Source organism: Sus scrofa, chromosome 5 (assembly GCF_054392235.1).
Source record: "Sus scrofa isolate SSC_HxYL_T2T_F1_AM1 chromosome 5, Sscrofa_HxYL_maternal_Yorkshire_Landrace_v2.0, whole genome shotgun sequence".
In the NCBI taxonomy this organism is placed as follows: domain Eukaryota; kingdom Metazoa; phylum Chordata; class Mammalia; order Artiodactyla; family Suidae; genus Sus; species Sus scrofa.
The window spans coordinates 48,196,574-48,219,873 of record NC_139387.1 but is presented as its reverse complement, the minus strand read 5'-3'; the positions used below and the strand labels follow the sequence as shown (position 1 = coordinate 48,219,873).

Sequence of the window (23,300 nt, the reverse complement as noted above, 5' to 3'; positions counted from 1 at the left end):
ATAGACCTACTTCATTGGATGTGAAGGATTCCCTGCCAGTCCTCTTCTCTTTTAAATGTGGAAGAAATTCCAGTTTGTTCACCATCTAAGTGATGTCACTAGTGTTCCAATAATCATCATCATGGATTATATTTAGAGTACAATTGTTAATTTTTTTTCCCTTTTTTAAGGCCACACCTGCATAAGACTGGGCATATGGAATTTCCCGGTCTAGGGGTCAAACCAGAACTGCAGCTGCTGACCTACACCACAGCTACAGCAACACCAAATCTGAGCAAGCAGCATCTGCAAACTACACTGCAGCTTGTGGCAATGCTGGATCATTTAACCCACTGAGGGAGGCCAGGGATTGAACCCACATCTTTATGGATACAAGCTGGAGTCTTAACCCATTGAGCCACAATGAGAAGTCCAATAATTTTAAAATTAATAAAAATGCACAATTGAGCCTAAAAAGTGACTTGTAGTATAATTTTATCATGGTATTCCTACTTATAATGATAAAAGAAAAATACATGACACCCTTATAACAGTAAGAAAGAAAGTGTACTATTCATTTGGCGTATAGTTGCTGTAGTCCAAAGAATAGCAGTTGCCAAGAGAGTATGTGGATGAGAAAGAATAGACAATTGTTAATCCAGTTGATGTGCAATTGCTATTTTATATTGTTTTTCTATTATTGTTGTAGTCTATTCAGGCTGCTACACAAAATGCTATAAAAAGGTGGCTTGATAACAACAAATATCTACCTCTTATGTTCTGGAGACTGGGAAGACGAAGATCAAGAAACCAGTGGATTCAATGTCTGGTGAGGAACTACTTCTGGATCACAGAAAGCATGTTTTCATTGTGTTCTCACATGACAGATAGGGAAGGGATCTCTCTGGGCTATGGCTTATAAAAGTACTAAACCTATTCATAGAGGCTCCACCTCCATGACCTAAACACCTCCCAAAGGCCTCACTTCCTCATACCATAACCTTGGGCATTAGTTTCAGCATATGAATTTTAGGGGGGCATATTCAGACCATAGAAATTATGTTCTGTTCTCTTTTTTTAGGTCTGAAGCATGGACCCCAATTTAAAAATTGTCCAGGTGAGGTTGAGCGATGGAGTAGTATACTTTTTTTATTTCTGACGAAATACACACGTGCATTAGTTCTTTCCTCTTCCTGGGAGACGCTTCATGGAACTAACTTCTTTCTGCCATTAGGATTTGTTTAAATAACTCCTCCCCAGAAAGAATTTTCCTGGCTAACCAGTCTGAAATACCTAGTCTGTCACTCTGTACAAAGCACCTATGAAGATCTGATAGTCTTTTTATTTACAGAGGTATATATGTTCATATATGTTATTTCCTTACTAGAATGAAAGATTCACGCAGGTAGAAAATTTTCCTTGCTCACCAATTCATCTGTAGTCTTAGAATCCATAATACATAGGATACACAGTAAGGTCACAGGATTTGTTAAATGAAGGCATAACAGAAATACATTTTAATTTTAGTTCTCTCCTAAATAGTTTAAATGTGGGGACATATCTTGTGTTTTTCTGAAAAAGAGATGTCTATAATGGAAAATGGGATCCTAGACTTACTTATTTTATTTCACTGGATTGAACTAAACTATTTCAAGTTCAGAACATGTTCAGGTCTGCTCTTTTCAAGTTCTTTTCATGCCTTTTCAAGCCTAAAGATAGCAGGAAACCCTTTGAAGAAATATTCTGGCCATAGAATCAAAGTCAAATAAGAAATCTAGTGATTGCCCTGTGAGACAGAAGAAGGGATAAAAGCGGTCCCTCTGAAGTTGTGACTGTGGCAAGAACTTCTGATAAAATGGCTCAGAATGATTTGCTGGGTGGTTTTTTTTTTTGCTGGGTGTTTTGATTGACTCTGCTAATATTTCAATGTTGTATATTTCAGCAGAAATATCAAGCTTTAGGGATATAAATAACAAGACAATAGTTGACTCAAATCAAGTTTCAAAGATGTTATCAGGAAAGTTATTAAGTGAAGAAACAACCCCATTAATGATGGGTTGCATAAGGGGATCAAAACTGTTAATTATCCTGGCATTCTAGGATCTTCCTCACTAATCTCATCTTACTAAGCTGACTTTATCTCATAGTATGGAACTCTTCAGCACAAACCTTCTAAAGCAGCCAGGTTAAAATTCTTATCACATCTTAAAAATTGTTGGTGCTTATTTCCTCTTATTTTCAGTGGCTGCCTAGTTTATTTCTACCTATCTTTTGAGGACCAGTTCATGCTTCATCTCCTTAGCAAGACTGATTTCATTTGCCCTCATGCCCTCAATACTCTTTGCCCCACCTCCCAGACTCTTTAGATCACTTGCTGATCCTGAGGATGAAATGAGATGGCATTTTTAAGAACTTGGTCTCTTTCCTGAATAAAGATAACTATTTTTTGTTCATTTATATATATCATGTACTTAAAAAAAATCTTAGGATAAAAAAGTGAATAGCAAATGTATGTATATTTATAGAAATAGAGCATAATTATTCAGAATTTAGCCTCCAGAATTAGATAAACCTGGGTTACTTTTCATACTCTGCCGCCTAATACTTATTTAACCTTGATCAAATTGTTAGACTTCTCTAAGCCTTAGTTTCTGGCTTGAAGCGAGGGCTAATAAATACTACCACATTTAATAAGGCTACTGTGACAAGTGAAACAACAGTTATAAAAATTGTTTATGAATCATAAGGGGCTAATGTGAATGTTAAATCATCTTGCATATTTTAGAATTTTTAGCTATGTGCCATCATATAACAGATTGTTTTAAAGCTAGCAATATGCAAGATAGTAGCTGGGAACTTGGTATCCAAAAGAATATGGCACATTCTTGCATTGGAGTCCTTTCCATTGTAGAAGTGAAGATAAAACTAAAATATGTGAAAAGTTAAATAATGATAGAATGTCAAAACATTAAAGGAAGTGGTACAGGATGATGTGCCAATAAACCAGAAAGATAAAACCGTATTGCTGAAGCCCCAGGAATAAGAGATTGCTTTCCAGTTGGTACAGTCAGGAAGGAGATTTATAGAGACTATGATTATTAATTGAGATACATATTGAGGGTGGGTAGGATTTGATTAGGTGGAAAGTGAGCAGAGGACATAAGAAAGTGGCCAGCAGACAAGTGGAAGTGGAAAAATGTGATAGTTGGAAGGCTGACTAGGAAAGCAGTCCAACCGGAGTAACTCTAAGCTCATGTTCCCAGAAATAGTTGAGCATTAGAATCAAAGAGAGAACTTTAAAAATTATATAGTTTCCAATTAAAATTTAATTTTAGAACACCAATTAAATCAGAATTTCTGAGGGGTGACAACTGGAATCTGTAGCTTAAAAAGCCTTTCAAGGTGATTCTGATGAACAGATAGATTTGTGAACCACAGGTAAGAAGGATTAGAGAAACATAAAGCAAGACATTTAGTTAAGATACAAATTCCAAAGGCCTTGAGTGTTAAGAGTAACTCTTGTACTTTATACAACAGCATTTCTCAAATTAATAATGTATAGTTTTTTTTTCTAAGGAGAAAAATGTCTCTAGGGACTCTGAGAAAACTTCAGGATTCAGTGGGGAATCAGAAAATGCCACCAACTATCGAGAAGTGAATTGACAAAAATATCATTATTCAGATTTGGGTAATTGGCAGGTATTTTCTTTTTCTTTTTTTCTTTTTTCTTTCTTTCTTTTCTTCTTTTTGCTTTTTCTTTTCTTTCTTTCTTTTTTTTTTTTTTTTTTTTTTGCTTTTTTAGGGCCACACATGTGGCATATGGAGGTTCCCAGACTAGGGGTGGAATCGGAGCTACAGCTGCTGGCCACAGCCACAGCCACAGCAACACAGGATCCCAGCTGTGTCTTTGACCTACACCACAGCTCATGGCAATGCTGGATCCTTAACTCACTGACCGAGGCCAGGGATAGAATCTGCAACCTCATGGTTACTAGTGGATTCATTTCTGCTGTGCCACAATGGGAACTCCTGGCAGGTATTTTCTTAAATGGACTCTGCCAATTCAAGGATAGTAACTACAAGTGTTTGATGAAAATGACAAGATTCAAGATTTAAGTAAAACTTACAATTTTGGTAAACATGTACCTGCCACCATCATGACACTGAGACCTTCCCATATTTTCTAATGACATTTATGGCAATATTAAGAAAGATGATTTTTGGAGTTCTCCTTGTGGCTCAGTGTTAACGAACCCCTCTAGTATCCATGAGATGCAGGTTCAATCCCTGGACTCGCTCAGTGGGTTAAAGATCTGGTGATGCTGTGAGCTGCAGTGTAGGTCACAGATGTGGCTCCTATCCCATGTTGCTGTGGCTGTGGCATAGGTTGGCAGCTGCAGCTCCAATTTGACCCCTAGCCTGGGAAATTGCAAATGCCATGGGGTGCAACCCTAAAATGATCAAAGAAAAAAAAAAGAAAAAATAAATGTGATTTTTTTTTGTTATTGTATAATATGATGTATCAACATTTGGAGGAGATATATGTCAGTAAACCAATATTTATAATATTAAAATCTTGCATGTTTGAAAGAGCTATTCAAAGTTCTTAAATAGACAAATGGATATTAACATGACCAACTAAGAAAAATTCATTAATATAGTTTCTAATACCACATCACAACTAACTTTTTAAATTCTACCATTTGTTAAATTTTAATATGTGCCTGTAAATATATGAAAAAACTAATTAAACCACTCCATTCTTTTCTAACTACATATCTGTGTGCAGTTAGATTTTCTTCCTATACTTCAATAAAACAACTTAACACAACAGGTGGAATGTAGAAGCAGGAGAGACTCCAGCTTCTTACCTTAGCTGAAAATACATAAAAATTCTAATCTTGTCACAAATATTTTCATTTTTAGAAAATACAATTATTTTTCTAAGAAATATATTATTTATGTTAATTTATATTGGCTCCATTATTTTAAAAAATTCCTGGTTTTAATGTCTAATACAATATATATTGATAGACATGGCCAACACAATCGAAAGCTCTTGCAGTTCTTCAAAAATGTTTGAGAATGTAAAGAGTTATGAAGACGAAAATGTTTGAGAACTGCTGGTTTAATTGAATTTGTCCCACAAACTCCTACAGTTTTCTGTCTCAGTGGTGGCTGATGGCAGCAGAAGGGGTGTGCTACAAAAAGTTATTACATTGCTCCTCAAAGAGTTAAACATAAAATTACCGTAGGATCTAGCAATTCCACTTCTTGCTACACCAAAAAAAATTAAAAATTGCTACTCAAATATAGGCACACAGGTTTTCATCGCAGAACAGCATTATTCAAATTAGCCAAAAGGTGGGAAAAAACCTAAATGCCCATCAACAGATGAATGGATAAACAGAATGTAATAGGTATATGAATTCAGTCATAAAGAGGAAGGAAGTACTGATGAATTCTTAACATTTATAGACCTTGAAAACATTATGCTAAGTGAAATAAGCCCGACACAAAACAAATATCTGGAATAGGTTAATCCATAAAGATAGAAAGCGGATTGGTGGCTGGCAGGGCCTGGAAGAGAGGGGAATGGGGAGTAAGTACTTGGTGGGTATGAGGTTTTTTTTTTGGGGTGTTGGGAATGTTTTGAAACTGCGTTGAAGAGGTGGTGGTTATTCACCATTGCGAATGTAGTTTATGACACTGAATTGCTCATTTTAAAATAATTAATTTTATGTTTGAATTTCACCTTAATTTTATTTTATTTTATTTTATTTTTTTTAGTAATTTAAATAAATTTACTTTATTGGTTTGTAAGAAGTGTGTTGTAAAACTTAATTATTCACATACCTTTCTTGAAAAAATTGTTCCTAGGGTTTTCTTTACACTTAAATGATTTTAGTGACTTCTGCTAGGAGAAAGAATTTCACCTTAATTTTAAAAAATCATGGCTGAGTGATCACTAGATATAAGAACTGGCACTTGGCGTGGATTCGAAATCTCTTTTTCAGCTTTACTCAAGTAAGTAAAGTAAACAATGTCTGTTTTCTTTCTGTTGGCAGGGTTTCAAGTATTTGGTGCTAGTATAATCATTATTTTGGCTATTATCAGAATTAGCAACACAATTTTTTCTTTGATGTTCTTCCTAGCTGTTTTGTAAGGAAAAAGGCAGAATTAGGCAGTAAGCTAAAATCAAATCAGTATTTCTAATATAAATGATTGGTTTGGGTGAGTCTGTTTTTAGTCAGAAATCTCCTTTGAAATCTAAAAGCAAGCAAGAAACTTGATATTGTTGATATTTTTAAAAGAAGAGCTGGAGAAATGCACTGAGTGTTATTGAAAAACACAAGAAAACATAATCTTCATGTTATCAGCCAAAGATGGGGCCATTAAGTTCTTTGTCCAAAAGATAGGTTCTTCTATCCCTCAGTTGGGAAAATTTTGGGAAATGTCCTATATTTGTTGGATTGGGGCAGAGTTGCTGGCTCACAGTTCTGGGGGTTGCCATCTGGGCTTCTTCTCTGGTAGCTAGAAACAATATGATTCATTAAGACTGCATATTATACCATTATGTAGGACTCCTTATTTTTAACTTGTAGTCTAATTTTCCTTGAAGTCTGCACACTGGGCACAAAATAAATTGGTCAGTAGCAAAGTGATTATATTTCCGATAAGGCAAAGCAGCATCTAAAGGAGAGTGCAAAAACCTCAGAAGTTATTTGAATTAGGATTTCTGACCTTCCAACAGAGTAGGATGTTGGGGTAGAGGAGGCAATATTCTGTCTTCAGTTTCTTCATTTGTAAAGATATGTTAGTTACTACTGTAATGTTTGCAAGGTTTTATGACATTTAACAATGTATAAATTTGTTTGGGTTTGTTTTCATTATTAGGAAAATATTGGAACTAGGATAGTGCTTGTCCTAAAAGGGAGGATCAAATAGCAAAGGGAGGTGGGAGTAGCTCAGCTTTCCTTCAGTTGAAAAATAGGTATATAAGTACAGTAAAATATGAAATTATTGCTTTTAAGGGAATGTATGCTGTGTAATATTTAAAGAAGGGAAAAGTAAAGAGACCATATGCCAAAAAGAAGATGAAAGAGGAAGTTCCCTGGTGACCTAGATGTTAAGGATCTGACCTTGTCACTGTTGTGGTTCCAGTCACTGCTGTGACCATAGGTTCAATTCCTGGGTGTGGCCAAAAAAAAAAAAAAAAAAAAGATGAAAGAATGTTGAATGAGAGATGAAGTGCATCTAAAAAGTTCCTTTTGAGTGACAGAGGAGGATTTGAAAATGTAAAATTGTTTTAATTATATAGAATATCAGGTCAGTTTATGTTCTCTAATATTATAAATTAGGAGAAATGTAGGGTAAAGTGGAAGAGATTTCCAGTCCTTACTGATATTCAGGATCACATTCAAAAACTTATAAACTTAAATCCCTATGCCCCACGTCAGAGATTCTGATTCTGTAGTTCTTGCATAGAGTCCAGTGGCCTATGTTTTAAAAAGATCCTCAGATGAATTTTGATGCATGGTTCCATTTGAGAACTGCAGATGTGGGAATGGAATATTTGTCTTTGTCCAGTAATGTCTGCTCAGTCCCTTCAGGTAATCACTTCTTTCTGCAGAGCAAGAAAAAGAAACAAGGTGGTATAACCCAATTTAAAATGGAAACAATCACTTCTTTTAAAAATGCCCATAAAGAACCCTCCTGCACTGTTGGTGGGAATGTAAACTGGTTCAGCCACTATGGAGAACAGTTTGGAGATACCTTAGAAATCTATACATAGAACTTCCATATGACCCCGCAATCCCACTCTTGGGCATCTATCCGGACAAAGCTCTGCTTAAAAGAGACACATCACCCACATGTTCATTGCAGCACTATTCACAATAGCCAGGACATGGAAACAACCCAAATGTCCATCAACAGATGATTGGATTCGGAAGATGTGGTATATATACACAATGGAATACTACTCAGCCATAAAAAAGAATGACATAATGCCATTTGCAGCAACATGGATGGAACTAGAGACTCTCATACTGAGTGAAATGAGCCAGAAAGACAAAGACAAATACCATATGATATCACTTATATCTGGAATCTAATATCCAGCACAAATGAACATCTCCTCAGAAAAGAAAATCATGGACTTGGAGAAGAGACTTGTGGCTGCCTGATGGGAGGGGGAGGGAGTGGGAGGGATCGGGAGCTTGGGCTTATCAGACACAACTTAGAATAGATTTACAAGGAGATCCTGCTGAATAGCATTGAGAACTTTGTCTAGATACTCATGTATCTAGACAGAAAGGGTGGGGGAAAAAATGTAATTGTAATGTATACATGTAAGGATAACCTGACCCCCTTGCTGTACAGTGGGAAAATAAAAAAAAATTATTAAAAAAATGCCCATAAAAATATTAAAAAAATATTTGTCCAATTTTTCTTTTCTGTTGATTTGGGAAGGAGGCAACTTGTATGGAGACGAGCTGCAGCAGTGACATCAAGTGGTCGTTATAGGGTATTTTTCTTTTTATTTGAGACTGATATTTAAACAAATTAACTTCAATAATGTGGTTTTCCTTTATATGCTCCCAACAATTAGAGAATACATTCTTTAGTTCTTGCACATTTTACTTGTCAGAAATGGTAAAAGGATGAAAAAACAACAAACAAAATTCTACCCTGACATCCTTTGAGTGATCCTTTGAGTGCTAATAAACACCTTTATTAGTTGTTTATAAAACCAGGTGGTTTCAGCAAAGTGAAAGAAAGCCTAAACTAAACTTTACATGCAGAAACTATGATAATGCAGATGGAACTGTCAGTGTATTTAAAATAACTTGAATCATAAGTAAGAGAGCACAACAAACTGGACTAAAGTGAGAATACTCTGAGCTGATGCCAAGAACTCAATAGACTATCACATAGGTGAAAGCTCCCTTCATAATGACCTATACTGAGCCAAAGCTTGGGTTTTCAAAGAATAACAACATTTAAAATATCTTAATTAAGCAAACAAACAAAGTAAAAGCAGATCTGGAAAACTTTAAACTCTAAAGACCAAAAATGTTTATTGATACATACCTCTTTATGCAATGAGTGGAAACCAGATCTTATAGGAGAGAAATTAAGGAGTGGCTCTCGGGATTTTTACTTTACAATAGCATTCATTAAGGATTCCCTTTAAACAGCTACCTCATCAGTGTATTTCCAGTATGACTAAGTTTATAAAAATTTTATATACACACTTTAAATAAAAATACATTTGTTAAACAGAGTAAGACACACCCAAATTACAAACAAAAGAAAGAAGAGGAAGTTAGGCAATTGTTTGCCAGGTAGACAAGAGAAATGTACTTAGTTACGCTGACTGTGACTCTTCCAAACACTGGCAGAGGAAGAACACTTAATTATAAAGAAGAGAGTATAAAGGAAATGGGATTATTCTTGGTCTCAAGGACCATTTTGTCTATGGAACCAACCAATGTATTTGGTTAAAGAATCAACAGTATGCATGTAGCTTAACCACTTGTCCCAGGCTACCCGTGCCAGTGTGAGAACTGCAGAACAAAGTCACCAGTTTATAGAAAGTGCTCGTTACATTTCCTCCTGTGTTTTTCAAATATCATTTTTCTTAGTTTTTATTCAATATGTCTATCCTATAGTGAAAATATGAAAAGGAAAGGAAAGATGTTTTATTTTAAAATGATAGATTTAACCATCTTCTAAATTTGGAAAAGGACTGGCCCTCAGTTTAATTCCTAGATGCTTACTCATTTTATTTTATTTTTATTTTTATTTTTTTATTACTCAGTGAATTTATTACATTTATAGTTGTATAATGATCATCACAATCCAATTTTATAGGATTTTCATCCCACAACCCCAGCGCATGCCCCTTCCCCCCGAACTGTCTCCTTTGGAAATCACAAGTTTTTCAAAGTCTGTGAGTCAGCATCTGTTCTGCAAAGAAGTTCAGTCTGTCCTTTATTCAGATTCCACATGTAAGTGATAGTATTTGATGTTGGTGTCTCATTGTATGGCTGACCTCACTTAGCATGATAATTTCTATGTCCATCCATGTTGCTAAAAATGCTGGTATTTTGTTCATTTTAATGGCTGAGTAATATTCCATTGTGTATATGTACCACATCTTCTAGATCCACACCTCTGTCAATGAACATTTAGGTTGTTTCCATATCTTGGTTATTGCAAATAGTGCTGCAATGAATATTGGAGTACATGTGTCTTTGTGAGTTGTGGTTTTCTCTGGATAGATGCCCAGGAGTGGGATTGCTGGATCAAATGGTAGTTCTATTTCTAGTTTTCTGAGGAATCTCCATGCTGCTGTCCACAGTGGTTGCACCAATTTACAATCCCACCAACAGTGTCATAGGGTTCCTTTTTCTCCACACCCTCTCCAGCACTTATTGTTTGTAGACTTTTGGATGATGGCCATTCCTGCTGGTGTAAGGTGGTACCTCAGAGTGGTTTTGAATTGTATTTATCTAATAATGAGTGATGTTGATCATCTTTTCATGTGTTTTTTGGCCATCTGTATGTGTTCTTTAGAGAACTGTCTGTTTAGATCTTCTGCCGATTTTTTGATGGGGTTGTTTGTTTTCTTGGTATTGAGCAGTAGGAGGTGTTTATAAATTTTGGAAATTAATCCCTTGTCTTCTGCATCAGTTTCAAAGATTTTCTCCCATTCTGTGGGTTGTCTTTTCATTTTGTTTAGGGTTTCCTTTGCTGTGCAGAAACTTCTAAGTTCGATTAGGTCCCATTTGTTTATTTCTGTTTTTATTGTCATTACTCTAAGTGGTGGATTGAGAAGTTGCTGTTGTTTATGTCAGAGAGTGTTTGGCCCATGTTTTCCTCTAAGAGTTTTATAGTGTCTGGTCTTATATCTAGGTGTTTAATCCATTTTGAGTTTATTTTTGTATATGGTGTTAGGGAGTGTTCTAATTTCAATCTTTTCCATGTGGCCGTCCAGTTTTCCCAGTACCACTTATTGAAGGGGCTGTCTTTTCTCCATTATGTATTCTTGCCTCCTTTGTCATAGATTAGTTGGCTGTAGATGCTTACTCATTTTAAGTCACTGGTAGAAGACTGTCACATTTAGAAAATTGGCAGGGGAAAAATTTTTATAAAAACTGAAAACAGCTGTAGGCTGATACAGTGGGTACAAACTTGCTGCCATAGACAATTTAACAATCAGAAATTATAAGCAGGGAGAGAATTTTTAGGAGTTATCTTCTATTTTTGAGCTAAATGTTCTAAAATTTGAATGACTAAGTGGTGAGGCATCCCTCTGTATTTTGCATTCATATGTGAATAATAGAGAGAGATTAATGAGTATGTTTCTTTAGCTTCTGAGTAATAAACAGTTTCAAGATGAGAAAGAGTGATTTGCCTTGCCTTAAACCAAGAGTTTCCCTGGATTGAAATAAAGGGAACTTTTATAATTCTCTATGGGAGTTCCCCTTGTGGCTCAGTGGAAATGAATCTGAGTAGTAACTATGAGGATGCAGGTTTGATCCCTGGCCTCACTCAGTGGGTTAGGATCTGGTGTTGCCATGAGCTGTGGTGTAGGTCACAGATGTGGCTTGGATTCCATGTTGCTGTGGCTGTGGCATAGGCCTGCAGCTGCAGCTCCAATTCAACCCCTAGTGTAGGAATTTCCATATGCTACAAGTGTGACTCAAAAACAGCAAAAGCAAAAAAAAAAAAAAAAAAAAAAAAAAATCCCAAACCCCTTAAACTGTACGAAATTACCTAAAGGCCCCATATTAGAGGATGGCATTTTGACATTAAAAAAAATTTTTTATCGGTGCATAGTAGAGTTACAATGTTGTGTTAATATCAGGCATACAGCAAAATGAATCAGTTATACATACACACTCATTGCTTTTCAGATTATTTTCTCATACAGGTTGTTACACAGTATGAGTAGATTTCCCTATGTTATACAGTAGGTCCTCGTATATAATGTATATAATGTATATACATTATTCCCAACTCCTAATTTATCCCTCCTCACAATGTTTCCCCTTTGGTAACCATAAGTTTGTTTTGAAGTATGTGAGTCTCTTTCTGTTTTATAAATGTTCTTTTGTATTATTTTTCTCTAGACTCCATGTATTAGTAATCTCATATGATATTTCTTTTTCTTTGTCTGCCTTACCTCACATAATCTGGTAATTTCTAGGTCCATCCATGTTGTTGCAAATGGCATTACTTTTTTTTTTTTTTTTTTTTTTTTACAGCTGAGTAATATTACATTTTATATATGTACCACATCTTTATCCATTCCTCTGTTGATGGATGCTTAGGTTACTTCCATGTCTAGGCTATTGTAAATAGTGCTTCAATGAATATTGTGCTGCATGTATCTTTTTAAATTGTGGTTTTCTCTGGATGTATGCCCAGTAGGATTACTGGAGAGACAGTAGTTCTATGTTCAGTTTTCTGTTTTCCATGATGGTTGCATCAGTTGTAGGAGTGTTCCCTTTTCTCCACTCCTCTCTAGCATTTATTGTTTGTAAACTTTTTGATGATGGTCATTTTGGCTGGTGTGAGGTCATACCTCACTGTAGTTTTGATTTGCATTTCTCTAATAATTAGTGATGGTGAGCATCTTTTCATGTGCTTTTTGGCCATCTGTCTGTCTTTGGAGAAATGTCTAGATCTTCTGACCATTTTTAAATTGGGTTGTTTGTTTTTTTGATATAATGCTATATGCGATGTTTGTATATGTTGGACATCAGTACCTTGTTTGTTGCTTTGTCTGCAAAATTTTTTTTTTTCTCATTCTGTGTTGTCTTTTGGTTTGTTTATGGTTTCCTCTTCTGTGCAAAGGATTTTAAGTATAATTAGGCCCCATTTATTTATTTTTGCTTTTTATTTTCATTACTCTAGGAGGTGGATCCAAAAATATATTGCTGTGATTTATGTCAAACAGTGTTCTTCCTATGTTTTCCATTGGAGTTTTATAATATCTGGCCTTATGTTTACGTCTTTAATCCATTTTGAGTTTTCTCTTTTTTTCTTTTTTCTTTTTTTTTTTTTTTTTTTTTTTTTTTTGCTTTTTAGGGCCACACTTGTGGCATATGGAGGTTCCCAGGCTAGGGGTCTAATTGGAGCTACAGCTGCCAGCCTACACCCCAGCCACAGCAATAGCAACGCCAGATCCAAGCCGCATCTGTGACCTACACCACAGCTCATGGCAACAGTGGATCCTTAACCAACAGAGTAAGGCCAGGGATTGATTCGTTTCTGCTGAGCCACGACAAGAACTCCCCATTTTGAGTTTATTTTTGTGCATGCTGTTAGTGTTCTAATTTCATTCTTTTACATTTAGCTGTCTAGTTTTCCCACCACCATCTAGTGAAGAGAATATTGTATATTCTCCATTGTACATTCTGACCTCCTTTGTCAGAGATTAATTGACCATAGATGCAGGGATTTATTTCTGGGCTTTCTATCCTGTTCCACTGATCTGTATTTCTGTTTTTGTGCCAGTACCATACTGTTTTTTTTTTATTATTTATTTATTTATTTATTTATTTATTTATTTATTTATTTTTGTCTTTTTAGGGCTGTACCAATGGAAAATGGAGGTTCCTAGGCTGCTGGCCTATGCCACAGCCACAGCAATGCCAGAACTGAACCGTGTCTGCAATCTACACCATAGCTCACAGCAATGCCAGATCTCTAAAACACTGAGTGAGGCCAGGGATCAAACCTGTGTCCTCATGGATACTAGTTGGCTTCATAAACCTCTGAGCCATGATGGGACCTCCAGTAGTTTTGATGACTGTAGACTTGAAATATAGTCTAAGGTCAGGGATCCTAATTCTTCCAGCTCCATTTTTCTTTCTAAGATTACTTTAGCTATACGGGGTCTTTTGTATTGCCATACAAATTAAAATTTTTTTTTCTAGTTCTGTGGAAAAATACCATTGGTAATTTGATAGGGATTACACTGAATCTGTAGATTGCCTTGGGCTGTATAGTCATTTTGACATTACTGATTCTTCCGGTCTAAGAGCATGGTATATCTTTCCATCTGTTTGTGTCATCCTCAGTATTCTTCATCAGTATCTTATAGTTTTCAGAGTATAAGTCTTTTGCCTCCTTAGGTAAGTTTATTCCTAGATATTTTATTCTTTTCACTGCAGTAGTAAATGCGATTATTTCCTTAATTTCTCTCTCTGATCTTTTGTTGTTAGTATATAGAAATGCAAGTGATTTCTGAGTGTTAATTTTGTATCCTGCAACTTTACTAAATTCACTGATGAGCTCTAGTAGTTTTCTTGTAGCATCCTTAGGATTTTCTGTGTGTAGCATCATGTCATCTGCAAACAGTGACAGTTTGACTTCTTTTCCAATTTGGATTCCTTTTATTTCTTTTTTCTTCTCTAATTGCCATAGCTAGGACTTCCAAAACTATGTTGAGTAAGAGTGGTGAGAGTGGAAATTCCTGTCTTATTCTTGATCTTAGAGGAAATGCTTACAGCTTTTCACCATTGAGAATGATGTTAAAAGTGGGTTTGTCATATATGGTCTATATTATGTTGAGGTATATTCCCTCTATGCCCATTTTCTGGAGAGTTTTTTTTTGTAATCATAAATGGGTGTTGAATTTTGTCAAAAGATTTTTCTGCATATATTGAGATTATTATGTGATTTTTATTCTTCAGTTTGTTATTGTGGTGTATCACACTGATTTATTGGTGGATATTGAAGAATCCTTGCATCCCTGGGATGAATCCCACTTGATTATGGTGTATGATCCTTTTATGATATTGCTGGATTTGATTCGCTAATATTTTGCTGAGGATTTTTGCATCTATGTTCATCAATGACATTGGCCTGTAATTTTCTTTTTTTGTGCGGTATTTTTGTCTGATTTTGGGTGATGGTGTCCTCATGGAATGAGCTTGGGAGTATTTGTTCCTCTGCAATGTGCGTTTTTACTTTTATTTTACCAGACTATATGTTAAAATGCATTGAACAAAACTGTGTCTACTTGGACAACAAACGTACCACAAAAATTTATATTGTGCCATTAATAATTGTGCTTTTGTCAGTCATTATATACTCCTCCCCCCCCAATAAGTATGTATGAAGCATCAACTGATCATGAGATAAAGCTGAAAGAGTAGACTGGATCAGAACATGATTGGCATATTTTCTTCAGCAGTAAATGGGTATTATCAAGAAAAAAAAAAACAGTTGATCAAGTCTTGAGAAGATACAATGGTAGTGGTGTGTAAGACATATTGGTGGAGGATGAGACCAAAGGTAGGGAAACTGGCTAATATCATTGCTGGAGAAATGGAGAAGAGGGTAGAATTAATGGAGTTACATTGTGTGAACTACTGCCATGTAGTTTTTATTTAATTTAAGAAGAATGAATCCTCAAAAAAAGTTAGTTGAATACATGTTGGTCACTTATGGAAAAAAGGAAACAGTGAAAGATGATAGAAGTTCCCTCAAGGCCTAGCAGTTAAGGACTTGGTGTCACAGCTGTAGCTTGGGTTACTGCTGTGGCTTGAGTTCAATTCCTGTCCCAGGAACTTCTGCATGACAGGGGTATGGCCAAAAATAAATAAATAAATAAACAAATAAAGGGTGAATGCTCAAAAAAAAAGTTAGTTGAATACATGTTGGTCATTTACTGAGGAAAGGAAATATTCAAAGATGAAATATTCAAAGGAAATATTCAAAGGAAATATTCAATAAAGTCTCAGTCCTAACTGGGTTAAAACTAAGCTCATTTAATTCCTGTCAACACTGGTACTGTTGCTTGTGCTACTGCCAGCCTATGAAATTTTTGAATGAATTATAAAAAGTTATATTTTTAAAAAAATTGTCCTAATATAGTGATATTCTTTGGACAAGATCATTTACTGTTATCAGTGGAAAAGTCTTATAGTAAATGCATAAATGTGATGTCTATGATTGGAATATGCCCTTTGAATGTGGTGGGTTGGGCAAAACCCATGATACACTATCATATGCAATGGTCTTAAGAGTTGCTTGCTCTTAAGGAAATCACGACTTTTCATTTACATCAAGGGAAAGAAGAAAATGTGGTCAAGAGTGACAAATGCTTCAAAGGCAAAGGAAAATGAGTAATGACTAGAGAATACTATGTATAACAATTAAAAGGTTTATTGGTGATTTTTTTGAGATAGAAATTTCATAAAATTATAAATCTCTGGGGCTGAAAAATACTACAGAGTTCTAACTCCCCTTTTCCTTCCAGTTTTAAAAGTGGAAAAATAGAGACCCAGTAATTTGAGGGAATTGCGCATTCTCTAGCAGCACTACCTGCTACTCCACATTTCTTTTGGTTTTGAACTTGTGTCTTGTATTCTTCTATCTTTATTAATCTACCATAAAGATTCTTCTAGGCTAAGAGGTTTTCCTAATCACTTCAATATAGAGAATGTGAAAGTCTAAATTCTGATAAGCAAAACTGGCACTGTGGAATGAAGGAGAACATTACTGACAGCATTGGATATACCAAAGGTCATCTATACATTTTGGGGAGGAACTTAGAATTTCTTCCAACATCACCTTTCCTCCAGAGAAAGGCTTTCTTGTACATCTTACTGGAATAAGTTTATATGCCTTAGTGTAGATGAACTAGAGAAGAAGTGGGTTGTAGACTGACTTCCAAGAATGTTTTCTTTTCTGTTCTTGTCTGGCAGAACAATGAAGACAAAAGATAAATTTCCCAGAATTGAATAGTCACTAGGAGGTGAGAAGTGGAGGCAGTGGGGAGTGACTATTTATAAAATAAGTTTGTTAGAGAATGACAAGAGGTTGCTAGTAGAGGAAAATGATGACATTAAGGAAAAACTAAGAAGGGGTCAAAACACAATATTTACTGGACATTCCTGATTCTATTTCAGTCCTTCTCTGGGTGTTCTCCTCATTCATTTCCTTATTTTTTTTTTCTTCATGCTCCTTTTGAAATTTCACATTTCATAGGAAGTCTTTCCTAAAAATAATCATCACCTCATAAACTACTATACCCCATACATGCCTTTTTAGCTATAAGTTTTAATTATTCCATACCTTTATACAGGTTGTATATTTTTACTCAGTTTAGAAAAATTCAGTCTTTCAAAGATCAGTGTGACTCATGTATTTAACCCTAATACCTCTTATTGCACACAAACCCCACACATGTAGGCAATAAAATATTGTTCCTGTTTTTTTGCCATTTTCCTTAAGTCATCATTAAGGCTTTCATCCATTCAAAATATTACTGGGCACCCTGTGTGATGAAGGGATGGATACAGAGTGAGGCAGATAAGACTCTGGCTGCCATGTTGCTGGTTCCTTCTCCTGGAGGCTTGGGTGACTTTGTGGGCAATGCAGCTATTCATCTACCCAGCAATTGTTGTCTCTCTGTCTTCTTGCTAATTGAATCTTGCTTTTGTTGAGGTATTAGACAGGCAGCAATAGGCTCAGGGAAATTATGCCTGTCCCTTGATGCAAGAAGTGAACCATAATTGATTAAATGAGTCACATTAATCTCATACTTCTCTGCCAGTGGGAAGATGGTGGGCTTAGTTCTAGTTATGGGAAAAGAATATATTTGGTGCAGAGGTACTTTCTTATTCCTCTCTATTGGTACACCAGTGGGAGGAAGTACCAATTGGAACTATACTCTCTTGCGGCTTAGCCAAGAGAATCTCCCAGACTCTAACCTGAAAAACTGACAACTTGAATCACTAAACTGCTTGGAACAGCTTACTTCTAGACTTTTTGTTAACCATAAGTTATAACTTTGTGGTTTAAACTTCTGCTTGTTAATCAGATTTGTTGTTGTTGATATTTGTATCTGAAATCTTAATAGAAGCTCTGATAAATACCCTGTCCATGAGGGCAGGATAGATAGGTGGGAGAAAGGCAAGTTCTAAAGATGAGTCAGTTGAGGGAAGTTGTTTGTTAAGGAAAAGGTGAAATAGTGCAGCTCATAGTGGAGGAAGAATAATTATTGAGGGCTGAGTAAAGAGACATGGAGACTGTCCCCCAAACTGAGCCACTGGAATGGAAGTTCATAATAAATACTTATTAAATCTTGAATAAAGACAGTGCAGATTGTCAAATTTAGCATATGTGATAAGGATAAGGAAAGTCAGAGGCCAGGAAAATAAAGAGCAGGATGACTGAATTTGAATAGACACTAATCTCATCATATGGGCTCCATTTTCACGAACTTATCCAAACCAATTAACACTCAAAGGCCCCACCTCCAAAGAACATCACCCCGGTGGGGGTGGGGTAAGGGCTTCAACATATAAAATTTGGGGAACACAACATTCAGTCCATAACACTCTTCAAGTTTTAATTTTCTTGGGAGTTTTTGTAGTGTTTCAGTGGGTTATAAACCTTACCAGTATCCATGAAAATGCAAGTTTCATCCCTGCCTCACTTATTGTGTTAAAGATGTGGCATTGCTGTGTAGGTCAGCAGCTGCAGCTCCCATTTGACCCCTAGACAGGGAACTTCCACATGCTGTAGGTGTGGCCCTAAAAAGCAAAAAAAAAAAAAAAAAAAAGTTTTAGTTCTCTCATCTGTAAAAAGAAGTAGCTAATAATAGCTACCTTACTTACAAAGTTGTTGTAAGGATTATTGAATTAATATATGTAAAGTATTCAGTCAAATAGTAAGCAGTCAATACACAATAGCTATAGTTATTATTATTATTAAAAATAATACGATAATTATTTTAACCTTTGGTGTTGACTTTTTGGTATTTGGCCTCTTCTTATCTTTCCAAAGCCACATGACCCTGGCTAGCATATCTCAGTCAAGAGGTGGTAGCTATTGGCAGATCAATTAGCCGGGAATCTGGGACTTGGTTCAAATACTAATACTAGTATTCGGAATGCTTACTTTGGGCACTTTATTCAATATCATCTTCTTGGTCATATCCCTATATACATTTTGATACAATTGTGTAGGCTGGGCCAGTAATAGTTTATCCCATACACAGCAACAAATATGTACTAAGTGGGGTCTGCTACATAAAGAACTCAGTATTTATAGATGTTATGTGTAAATAGCTTAAAACTGTACCAAGGTAGAATAGAATGAGATTTCAATTCACTTTAAGTCAAAACCAACAATAGCAAAATTATGGAATATTTATTTTGTGTTAAACATGCTAAAAGACACTAGGAATATAAAGATGTAAAACTGAGAGCTTATTTGCAAAGAAGCAACAATCTGAAAAAAAAGTGAAACATGCAAACAAATGATTATGATGAAGGATTGCAGGCATAGGGATAGGAAAAAACATTACAAAGTAGAGTGACACCACATCATGGGGCAGGGGGAACAGATTGACCATCTGGTCAGGCTGATGAGGGCTTCTTAGGGATGGCGACATCTGGTCTCAGAAACAGATAATTGGGCATCACATGAAAGAAATTCCCGAGAGTTTTGCATGTATACGGGGTTAATAGGGAGATGCCAGCTAAGAAACTGGAAATGAGAAAATAGATGGCTGTTTTAAATTTTAGTGGTAGATCAACACATAATGAATTAGAGCATAGATTCAATTGAATACATCTGGGATGGATTCTGAGATTATTTTTTTTTTTCTTTTTAGGGCTGCACTTGCAGCATTTGGAAGTTCCTAGGTTAGGGGTTGAATTGGAGCTACAGTTGCTGGCCTATGCCACAGCCACAGCAATGCAGGATCCAAGCTGTGTCTGTGACCTACATAACAGCTCACTGCAATGCTGCATCCTTAACCCACTGAGAGAGGTCAGGGATTGAACCTGCTTCCTTGTGGATTCGTTTCCACTGAGCCACAATAGGAAATCCCTGGATTCTGAGAGTCTGAATTCTGAAAAATCTCCCCAGGTGATAGGGATGCTCTGTGCTGAAATAATCTGATGTACCCACCCCATGGAATAATCTTGCTCAGTATTTTCCAAGCCACTGTTCTACAAAAGACTGATCCTTAAGCTATGATCTGAAGGAAGGAGAAGGGGCAGGGTTAGGGGCTTCAAAGGGAAGGAAGGGGGGGTTCCCGTGTGGCTCAGCAGTATTGAATCTGACTATTAACCATGAGGATGTGGGTTCGATCCCTGGCCTCATTCAGTGGGTTAAGGATCTGGTGTTTCTCTGAGCTGTGGTATAGTTCAAAGACATGGCTCGGATCCCTCCTTGCTGTGACTGTGGTGCAGGCCAGCAGCTACAGCTCCGATTTGACCTCTATAGACTGGAAACTTCCATATGCCACAGGTGTGGCCCTAAAAAGACAAAAGAAAGAAAATATAAAGGGAAGGAATGCAATTTATAGGAAGATGAGAAAGAGCAAATGTGTGGTAGACGTTTGCTGGACCATGCTGAGATAGTAGGACACAGAGAGGACTAAATTTCCCCCAGTCTACCACACCCTGTTCATATTATACTTTAGTTATATCTATGGTGATAGTTCTTCTTTTTGGGATAGGCCCTGTATCCAAATTATTTTAGGCAATTAAGGGAAAGAGGTAAACGCTCTTCGAACCTTTGTTTCTTGAAAACTATCAGCCCCAAATAACTCTTAAGGCCAAGAGATATGTTTTGGCGTGGCAAGTTTTGTTCCCTCCCAGTGTCTGTGTAAGTTTGTGTATGTCCACCTGCCTCTATGTGTGTATGTCTGCCTGTGTGGGTTGTCTCTATTTGGTGCATGTGTGTACCCATGTATGAGGTTGTGTCTGGATGGAAGGGGAGGAAAAATATTTTTCCTTCTACCCTCCTAGGTTGTCAATGGCCTTTAGCTCAAAGCAATCAGTATGTCACAGAGGCAGTTTTTGGAGTGACATATTCTCGTATTGTTCAATGTGTTTCTGTTTGTCCTAGGATGATATCTGAATGTACATACGGAGGAGGCCAAAGTGAAATAAAGGTAAAAAAAGGAAAGCAGATATCACTATGGATCTGGAAAATTTCAAAAGAGTATTGTAAAAAGTAAGATCGTATTGAGTGAAATGGGTTAGATGTTCAGTATGTTTTGACTTAAAATGATAATTCAGTCAGTTCATTGAGTACTATGTGGAATGATATTTTTCTTTCTAAAACTAAACTCGGTTTCCTTAAGTATGATAAAGTAATTGGTCCAAAAATAAACAAACTCACTTCTCCGAATAAATATTCAACAAATATTTATTGAGTGTTACTATGTTAGTCATAGTTCTAGATGTTGGCTATATTCTAATAAACAAGATAAATCTCTTGCTGTCGTAAAGCTTGCTTTTGTAGTGGGTAAAAGGGACAGTAATCCAATAGTTATAATAATAAAATGTGGGGTTAAGTAGTGATAGAGCTGTAAAGAAAATCCAGCAGATTAAGGGATACGGAGTTCCAGAGTTGCTATTTTATTTATTTAAAGCATTATGTGGTGTCTTGGTATAATTTTCTTCATGTTTCTTTTACTTAGGGTTTGTTGAGGTTTCTGGATGAATGAGCTTATAGAGTTCAATAGATTTGAAACAATCTTAGCCATTATTTAAATAATTTTTCTGTCCTCTCCTCTCCTTTAGAAACTTCAATTACGCATATATTAGGCTGCTTGAAGCTGTCCTGCAGTTCATTGATGTGTTGTTCCAATTCTTTTTAAGCTGAATTGTAATTGTCATATAATATCTGTTCCAATTTTTTTGTCTTTTTCTCTGTCAGTGATTCATTTTAAATAATTCCTATTATTATATCTTTGTTTACTAATGTTTTCTTTGTCAGTGTCTAATCTGCTGTTAATCCTAAATTGTATATTTTTTACTGAAGACATTGTTTCATCTCTTAAAATTTGACTATTAATATATTTTTATTTCTCTACTTAATGCGTTTCATCTTTTCTCTACTTCCTTGAACATAAGTAATATATAATATATTTGACATTTTGTTTAATATCCTTTCTACTAACTCTATTACTTGCATCTTTCTGAGTCTTTGTACTGATCGAGCTCCTTATTATTGGTGGTATTTTTCTGCTTTTTGGATGTATTGGAATTTTTTTTTGGCTCCACCCATGACATTTGGAAGTTGCAGGACCAGGAATTGAACCCATGCCACAGCAGTAACCCAAGGCACAACAGTGACTGTTTTTTAGTTATTTTTCCCTTGATCTCAGGTATTTTCCTCATATCAGATCCTTAACCTGCTAGGCCACCTGGGAACTCTCATCATGTATTACAATTTTTACTTGATGTCAGACATTGTGAATTTTACCTGTCCGGTGCTGGATATTTTGTATTTTCTATTAGTACTCCTGAGCTTTATTCTTGAATGCAGTTAAATTACTAGATACAGTTTAATTATTTTGAAGTTTGCTCCTAGCCTTTGTTGGGTTGGACCAGAGCAACACTTAGGCCAGGGCTAGTTTGGCTCCATATTGAGGGTTTTTGTGCACTCTACTAGGTGGGAACATGAACATTTCCCAGCCCCGAGTGAGCTCTGAGAATTGTTCCCTCCACTGTTTTTTAGTTATTTTTCCCTTGATCTCAGGTATTTTCCTCAAACACATGTGCTGATCAATATTCAGCTGAAGGTTTGAAGAGGTACCTCCATAGATCTCTAGAGTTCTCTCTATGTAGCTCTCTCTTCTCTGGTCCTCTGGCCCTTGAGCTGTAGCTGCCTTGGCCCCCCTGGATTCCCAGCTCTATCTCTTCAACTCCAGATAATCCCTAGGCTTCTCTTGGGTTCCATTTCCCTGTGTTATGGCCTAGAAACTCTTTAGGCAGGAAACCAGGAAAATTATAGGGGAAATTCATTTGCTTACCTTCTTTCAGGGGTCACTGTCTTGGACAGTCTGGTGTCCAGTGTCTGCAAACTGTTGTTTCATATATTTTGTCCTTTTGTCTCTTGTTTCAGACAGGAGGGTCAATCCAGTCTCTGGTCATAAGGACTCTCAGAAGATTATGGAGAGGTTCGTATGGTAAGGGACTGAGGCTTCCTGCCAATGAGCACAGAACTGTCAGCAATGTGGAGTGTCTGTTGTGGCTTATGGATAACAAACCCGCTAGTATCCATGAAGACGCGGGTTCAATCCCCGGATTCACTCACTTGGTTAAGGGTCTGATGTTGCTGTGAGCTGCAGTGTAGGTCACAGACAAGGCTCCGATCTGGCGTTGCTGTGCCTGTGGTATAGGCTCTCAGCTGCAGCTCTGAATAGACCCCTAGCCTGGCAACTTCTATATGCACCGTGGCCCTAAAAAAAGAAAAAAAAAAAAAAAAAAAGCAGACAAAATTGTTAGCAATGTAATTGGGCTATCTTGGCAGCAGACTTTCCA

The 23,300-nt window shown here is 36.4% G+C and overlaps 1 protein-coding gene and 1 long non-coding RNA gene across 2 annotated transcripts in view; both read left to right on the top strand.

Annotated features, from left to right (window-relative positions):
* Positions 1-23,300, top strand: part of LOC106507506 (uncharacterized) — a 420,688-nt gene that overhangs the window by 7,578 nt on the left and 389,810 nt on the right. The window lies entirely within an intron of this gene.
* On the top strand, positions 5,860-8,417 carry LOC146403350 (uncharacterized). Its single transcript, XR_014803649.1, has 2 exons — positions 5,860-6,006; positions 7,613-8,417. It is a non-coding gene; the product is annotated as an uncharacterized LOC146403350 (long non-coding RNA).